This window comes from Mytilus edulis, chromosome 4 (genome assembly GCF_963676685.1).
Source record: "Mytilus edulis chromosome 4, xbMytEdul2.2, whole genome shotgun sequence".
Classification (NCBI taxonomy): domain Eukaryota; kingdom Metazoa; phylum Mollusca; class Bivalvia; order Mytilida; family Mytilidae; genus Mytilus; species Mytilus edulis.
This window is the reverse complement of record NC_092347.1, coordinates 58,515,736-58,524,682: the sequence shown is the minus strand read 5'-3', so window position 1 is coordinate 58,524,682 and position 8,947 is coordinate 58,515,736.

The window sequence follows — 8,947 nt, the reverse complement described above, 5'->3', positions numbered from 1 at the left end:
TTTTTTCTGTAATTATTTCTGAAAACAACATAAGATCATGCACCTGTGTTTGGCACGAAGAGAAATAGACTATAACAGCTGTTAGGAGTTATATCATGGATAAATTTTGAACATTTCATCCCAAAAAACACATGATTGTCAGTACTTTCGATATAAGATCGCTAGAACGAATGTCGAAGATCACACATTTAAAGTAAAGCCATATGTCTCGACTCCATATTCTATATAATATGAAACAATATGAAACCATAAAACTGATTAGCTCTTGGTGATTTTGAAATGTATACTGTTATGAAATATACGACAGATGTTTCAGTTGGAAACTATGCGTCGGCAAAGCATAGAAAACTTATGTAAACGGTTTAGTACTTCACGATTCGGTGAAAAAGCCATAAAAACTTCTGATTAGATGCATGATAATGTGCATCATAGTCTGATGCATTGCATTTTATCGGCCAAATTATGAGCGAAATTTTTTAGAAGGTTGCACAGATGTGTGTACTCTAATGATTTATTTTATTTAAGAGGGAACATTTAATTGTTTCAATTACTATTCTATCATAACAAATTGTGAAAACATTGGTTTAATATGAAATTATGTTTCATAAGATCATTACGAATCCTCCTTTTAATGTTCTAGTATTTTTTATAGTAATTTTTCTTTTTGCACTTCATTTCACAGTATTGACTACAATATGTATTTAAGTTTTCAGTGAAAATCTCGCCCCAGAAAGACATAACTTCCATATCCATAACTATCTTATTTAGAGTTTCTCAAAGCCAGACATGATCTTTGCCTTTCTGCTTATGTTGGAGTTTGTCAACACAAATTATTCGACAGTTTCCATTGAATTGATTGGAATGAATAACTTCGTCGCATTTTTTTTTTGTCCCTTCCTTTTTTTCCTTTTCCAGTTGTCCTTTGTAACTATATGACGGGATTGTGACAGAAACAAACAATGTTAATATATATCCCTTGATTTTGACTGGTATGCTTGCGCTGCTTCGTTTTTCAAGTTCTTTTCTCTATTACATATTTTTTTTCCCTGATGGGACTACAGTTTTAAATATTTAAAGCGTTTATATTACATCATACCTGAATTATATAAAACAAAGACCCTTTACTTGATTTCCGTACGGTCAACACGTGTATCGGGAAAAGCCGACACCCCTTTCCTGGTTGGCCGATATTTTAGAATCCTATACCATTTTGATATACTGTTAATTTGTTCCTGGTCGAATTTGCATGAAATATTTACCACTGGACGTTGATCATATTATATCATCAATCAATTATTATCAAATATAACTGTTTTGCTCCTTGGAGATATGTGAAACATATTGTCGATATATTATGGATAACAAATGTACAAAACTTTAAGGTATATTTCAAAAAGTTTATTTAGTATATAATTGTTGTAAAATTTATTTTTGTTGTTGAGTGATTAACTGTCATATTCCGGCGGGGTCAGGTATATTAATTACTTTGCAAATGGAAGTAGTGGGCTGAACTAGATATCACGACGCCAAAACTCCGACAAGTGTTAGTCCAGGGCAAACCCTATGTGTTCTGATAGTTAATATTATGCAATAAAAGAGAACGGCATAATACAATAGTAGATTCACTCATTCAGTAAGAGTATAGTTTGTGATATGCATCTTATTTTTCGGGACAAACAACGACAAACTATTTTTATAGAAATTTTGAATGCGAGGTTCAGGTAGCTATAAAACCAGGGCTAATTAATACATAAGAAAATGACCGTACCAATTCTGGAATATGACAGGCTTGTGTAGATGAAACGCGCGTCTGGCGTATTAAATTATAAGTCTTGTACCTTTGATAACTATTAACATGTCGAAATGTACTAATTTATTGTTTATATGTGTATTTCTCTGTCCTGAATGTTCTTGCATTTATTTGCACTGTAGTCCTGTCATGTAGTGTTGTCTTTTTAGTGTTATGTTTAACATTGCCATAAAAGCACGAGGTTTGGCTAGCAACAAAACTAGGTTCAACCCAACATTTTTTCTTAAAATGTTCTGTACCAAGTCAGAAAAATGGCAGTTCTTAGTTCGTTTCTGTGTGTGTTACAATGTCGTTTGGTTTTTTGTTGTTTTGTTGTATTCCTCTTATAGTTGATGTGTTCCCCTCGGTTTTATTGTGTAACCGGATTTGGTTTCTCTCAATCGATTTAAGACTTTCGAACAGCGGTATAATACTGTTGCCATTAGTTATCAATTCGTTTGATGTGTTTGAGCTTCAGATTTTGCAATTTGATTAGGAACTTAACGTTTTGCATTTTCCTCGGAGTTTGGTATGTTTGTTATATTACTTTGAATGAAACAATGTATTAAAAAAATCACCCATGCCAACCATTATGCCCCGGAACATACACATACACAAAAGGAATGGTCGATGCCTACGTCTGTGCACTAGCTGGACCAATAGATGGATTTCGCATGCTTACAGAACTGATATGTTTATACTTCAAGTACAACTGCATTACAGTTTGATGGCGTTGTAATCTTTTTACCTTGTTCCATGAAAGGTATTTTACTTATAGGCTTTTGATGTTTTTGTTTGTGGTTACTCATGATAATACACATTATAGGCTTATCAAAATAACTCACGCCTCCTTATCTATGTCTTTGCTGGTGTATCTCAGTTAAGAATATGGCAGTTGTTATCAAATAGTCCGTTTCTATATTCATGTATGTTGGCGTTTGTTTTTTCGTTGCACTTCAGTGTTTCTGTTGTTCCGTTGTTTTCCTTTTATAGCTGATGTGTTCCTTCTATTTATGTTTTTAATCCAGATTGTTTTCTCTTAACCGATTTATGAATTTTGAACAGCGGTATACTACTGTTGCCTTTATTCATGACTTTTGAACAGCGGTATACTACTGTTGCTTTTATATTTCAGGCCGTCACAACTTTTAAAAAAGTATGAAATACACTCCTTCATTTGTAATAATTATAACTTTAACTAGCAGCTTCGGCATAACAATTACTTGACGTCAGTAAAGATGCTAATGTTCTGAAATAAAACTTGTATCTGCTTATTAGAGGGGGGCAATATCTTCTATGTTAACCTGTTTTGGCCCTTTTCAATGTGTTGTTAACTGTTATCTGAGACAAATTAAAGCTGTTAACTGTTTTCAACCCAATTTGTTAACTGTTATCAGCATTTTTGCATTTTTGTAAACTGTTTTTGCCAAAATCGAGGTGTTGTTAACATGTTAACTGACCCCCTATTGCCCCCCTCTTATTACGAAACAGCTATAAGGATCTAAATGAAACAATACGTTTGTTAATTTGTCTGAAAACTTCCAGTTTTCACGACACGGTTATAATTTCGTTTTGTGACACTAGAATATACAGGGTATGACTGCGGAACACATAAAACTTCTGTTACTTGTTTTTATCCTGCTGTTTTTGTACCGCTACCATTATTCTTAGATATCATGGGCACTCGTTTTGCTAAACTTCTGTTAATTGTTTTATCTTGTTTTAGTACCACTGCCATTATTCTTGGATATCATGACCACTCGTTTTGCTTTACTACTGGTACTTGTTTTAATCTTGCTGTTTTACCACTGCCATTATTCTTGGATATCATGGACACTCGTTTCGCTAAACTTCTATTACTTTTTTTTATCTTTCTGGTGTACCACTGCTATTATTCTTAGATATCATGGGCACTCGTTTTGTCTTACTACTTTTATTTGTTTGAATCTTGCTATAGTACCACTACCATTGTTCTTAGATATCATGGGCACTCGTTTTGCTTAACTACTTTTGTTTGTTTGTATCTTGCTTGAGTACTATTTACATTATTCTTAGATATCATGGGAACACGTTTTGCTGAATTTCTATTACTTGTTTTTATCTTGCTGTAGTACCACTACCATTACTCTTGGATATCATGGCCACTCTTTTTGCTAACTTAATATAACTATTTATTTTTATCTTGCTATAGTACCTCTGCCATTATTCTTGGATATCATGGGCACTCGTTTTGCATAACCACTTTTTTTTTTATCTTGCTATAGTACCACTGCCATTATTCTTGGATATCATGGGCACTCGTTTCGCTAAACTACTTTTTATTTGTTTTTATCTTGCTATAGTAACACTGCCATTATTCTTGGATATCAAGGGCACTCGTTTCGCTAAACTTCTATTACTTGTTTTAATATTGCTGTAGTACCATTACCACTATTCTTGGAAAATATGGGCACTCGTTTTGCTTAACTTCTAGTACTTGTTTTTATCTTGCTATAGTACCGCTACTATTATTCTTAGATATCATGGGTACTCGTTTCGCTAAACTTCTATTTCTTGTTTTAATCTTTCTGTTGTATCGCTACCATTATTCTTGGATAACATTGGTTCTCGTATCTTGCTATAGTACCACTAACATAATTATTTGATATCATCATGTGCACTCGTTTTGCTGAACTTCTATTATTGTTTTTATCTTGTGGCGTTTGACTGTGTGGGATTTTTATACACGCAGACACTTCCAGTAACACATGAGCGAAAGCAAATCCTATGCATGAGGAAAATCACGCTCTCTGCACGTTTAGGAATCCTAGCTACACAATTGAGTATAGTAAATGGTATGCCAGATGTAAGCTCCTTTGTCTGTACTTGACTCTTTTAAACTGAATATACTTATATGATTATATATGATAGTATATGTCAGCATGCTAGACACTAAGAATCTTGTTGAGTTGGGTGTGATGGCCAGGCAGAAAGTCACAGGACAGCGTCCCATGACAAAAAGTAACGTTAGAACATAAAGTCACAAATAGTTTGTTAAAAATTGCTTTAAAAGAGGGACGAAAGATATAAGAGAAAGTTCTTCAAATATGTCTTTTTATTACATACATTCGTTTTAAAGTTAAGAAAACTGATCATATTCCTCGATAAATGAAGAGTTAGCAGACACCATGAAGCATTTTTAAGTATCAAAAACTTTTGACAAATTGTTTTCTTGACTATATTATTTAATCCTTATTTGGTTGTTTTTTTAATAAATAGTGTCAACAGAGTTTACATTCAGATAGATACAAGCCAAGTTAGTTAAGTTCAATCCAATGCCAGTTGTCTTAAGATTTGTTGCGTTAAAAAAAGAGGGACGAAAGATATCAAAGGGACAGTCAAACTCATAAATCTAAAACAAACTGACAACGCCATGGCTAAAAATGAAAAAGACAAACAGAAAAACAATAGTACACATGATACAACATAGAAAACCAACGAATAAACAACACGAACCCCACCAAAAACTAGGGGTGATCTCAGGTGCTCCGGAAGGGTAAGCAGATCCTGCTCCACATGTGGCACCCGTCGTGTTGCTTATGTGATTACAAATCCGGTAAAATTGCCTGTTCTCTGTATGGATCCCAGTTCAATTTTACAGAATTTGTGTTTAGCTCTTTCTTCATAAATTCCAATGAACTATTTACTACTGAACGCTAAGCAAATCATTCCCTGTGGTGTAAAAAATACAGATGCAGATTTAGTAAATACTAAAGGAGTGTGTCCCTTATTTTGAGAATGTCAAGCAGTATTTTGGACTGCAGTAGTGTAAAACTTAAATATTTTTTACAAGTTGTTGTGCAGATGAAATAAGATATTTATAATACAGACTGACACATCGTTGACGTATGACATACATCTTGAGGTGTAAAACATTTCACCTTGTGACATATTATAACTGATCGATGGTAAAGAAAAGTTGTTCCTCATTAAAAGTACATGTACCCGGACAAAAACTTAAATCGTAATAAAAATGTCTGAATCGTTGTTGAACTCATATAATTGTCGTTGCTGTCAGCCTCTAGATTTTTTTTTCAGAGCTGGTTCGTATGCTAGCTCTCTATTTTTTCCATGTCTTTTTTACAAAAAAAAAATATTAAAAAGTTGTCGTCCATATGATCGATACCCAAGCTTCAGCTACAGTGATTATGGGACGAATACTGACGAATACTGCACGATTACAAGAATTACATATTAGATATTAAAGAGAAGTGGTATATTGCCAATGAGACAACTGTCCACAAGAGACCAAAAAACACAGAAATTGTCACCTTTAGGTCACCGTACGGCCTTCAACAATAAGCAAAGCCCATACCCCATAGTCAGCTATAAAAGGCTCCGAAATGAAAAATGTAAAACAATTCAAACGAGGAAACTAACGGCATAATTAATGTACAAAATAATGAACGAAAAACAAACATATAACCGGCAACAAACCGGCGTCATTCAATGAATTACTATAGGCTCCAAATCAGATCAGTATCGAATTAAGTCAGTCGCAACACTAAAGAAGCAAAAAAATAATAAGAGTTGAAATAAAGAAATGTGGATATTGCAAAACCTATCCACCAAAAGACCAAATGAAAGGGTATCAACAACTATGTATTTATACAGCATTTTTAATATACAATAAACTTAACAATAAGCGAAACCCATGAAGCATATATCGTTATTAAAGGTTTACTAGGGCGGGTCCAGAGAAAGTGATCAGGTCCCCCTTAAGGGCGATGTTTCCCCCCTTATGTATGAACTGTATATACTGCTTACTTCCATATATATCCGAATGAAAGTATACAGAAACGTGAATTTCAATCCATTCAACATATTGTATCTATGTATTTTTGTTTTTCGGTTACTTGCTTTTATTTATTTACATAGTGACTATTCTCTTTTACACGGTGTATTTTTTTTTATAAAATCTCGCTGTGTAATATAATGCTTTTATATTGCGTTTTTTTGCGTTCAGTGTATATTACAAAGATAGGGTTATAATTCTGTTTTATTCCCTCAAACACAGTATAAATTAACTATAATGATAAAAATCGCCGGATTGATTTTTAATGATACGTTGTTTTATCTCGAATTTGAAGCTTTTTAAATTGGACGGCGTTTGATATCATTATGTGGTTCAGATTGCAGCGAACAATGGATCAACGTTTGAAATGTACCCTTTCCACTTATAAAATCTTGCGTGTGTTAAGTCGTGCTGAAAACTATAAAGTTTTATGTTCTAGCTTCTCGGGTCGCTGGTTTTTAACCTAAGCACCTAAGAGTCAGATTTTTAAATGGTTTTTGTCAAATCCACGATGGGGATACTATTTTAAAAGCCCAAAGAACTACATTGTTCAAAATCATTTCTCAAATGTTTATTTTGAAATAAAGTATTAAAAGTACAGAGGGGTGTACGGCTTGTGAACATGATGAAATTGTATATTTTAATTGTTCTGATATAAGTTAATTTAAATGGAACATTTTATGTTTTACAATAACCTTATGTGCATAAAATGCATTAATCTGGGAAAATGAGAAGTTTACACTCAGTTGCGAAAACAATTAGTTTCATCTTGTATCGCTTGTTTACAAATAAAAGCCTTTTCGTTAAACAACTTGAGGTGTGAGGAAGACGACGTCATGAAACTATAGAATGTTAAAAGCTTTTTTAAATTCTAGTTTAAATCGAGAAATTGTCAGAATTCAATATCAAATTCGCACAGTAAATATATCAAGATTGTCATATGTCCTTTAAAGCGCCACAGTGTCGGATAGGAGGTACTAACGTTTGTAGAAAGTTGAAGTAAATAAATATGGAATCGTACCCTTATAAAACTGTGTAGACTTTGTAGTTTTAATGAGCATCAAGTACCACTTAAAATTTACTTTTACCAAACTTTGATTTCGTTTGATTTAAAGATAAATTGCTTCTGAATAAATCTTCAGTTTACAATTATTTTTTTGTGTTTTCAATAGACGAAAATGGCGCCAAAACATCTGAAGGAGACTACTCTAAAATCACGAAATATGCGTTTTCTATATAAATATATTCCAATTTAAGTCCATTTTTTTGCTTGATATATCATTTTTAAATACATACATTATATCATAGTGATTGCAACTTTATTGAGAAACTATGATATACAATATAATGCAATATTATTGCTTAATAAAGATTTAAAGATAAACTGGTTAATTTCTTCGGTTTACCAAAACATTTTTATTTGTCCAAAAACATGCAAACGGAATAATTTTACAGCACCATGCAGATGCATATTTCGGCAGCTTATTTGTGCTCGAGGCAAATAAATTTTGGAAAATTTAAACTCAATACAAAAGTTGGAGACTGGATGGTATAACCAAATAGGACCAAAACTGAAGCCCTTCAAAGGATCCTGTGCTTATTTTTTTAGAACAGCAAATTTCAATAAGACTACTAGTATTATATCTTTATTTACATGCCAGTTCAGAAGTAGTGAGATGCTATGTTGGTAACGGATACTTATGCCAACTAACCGTCCGCAGTAAAAGATATAATTGATTAATATAAACAGGACCGTTACAATGTACAATCAATTTATTTGTTTTGCAATTGTGCTGTTACACAACTGTTCCAGGCTATGGCAAGTTTGAGCGCTCACAAAAATGTCAAATAAACCTAGTCGCAATGTGGCTGGCCGGAGTCAGGTGATAGTTCCATCCCCTACTAACTTCCTCTTCGCATCTTCTACTGTCAAGCCATGAGACATGGTCTCATGCTAGTCATTAGCCTGAAATTCGGAGATTTTCGTTAGTTGCAATCTGCTATGCACGGTTAAGTTTGACTCTTCCAAAGTTTCAAGTCAACCGAAGTATAGACATCGAGCGTTTACTGCATTTTTTTCTTTCTTTATTGTTTTGAGCATAAATCTGGCCGTTGGTTCTCTCTTTGTTCCACATTTTGTCATGCCTCTCTTTGTTTCACATTTTGTCATGCCTCTCTTTGTTTCACATTTTGTCATGCCTCTCTTTGTTTCACATTTTGTCATGCCTCTCTATGTTTCACATTTTGTCATGCCTCTCTATGTTTCACATTTTGTCATGCCTCTCTTTGTTTCACATTTTGTCATGCCTCTCTTTGTTTCACAT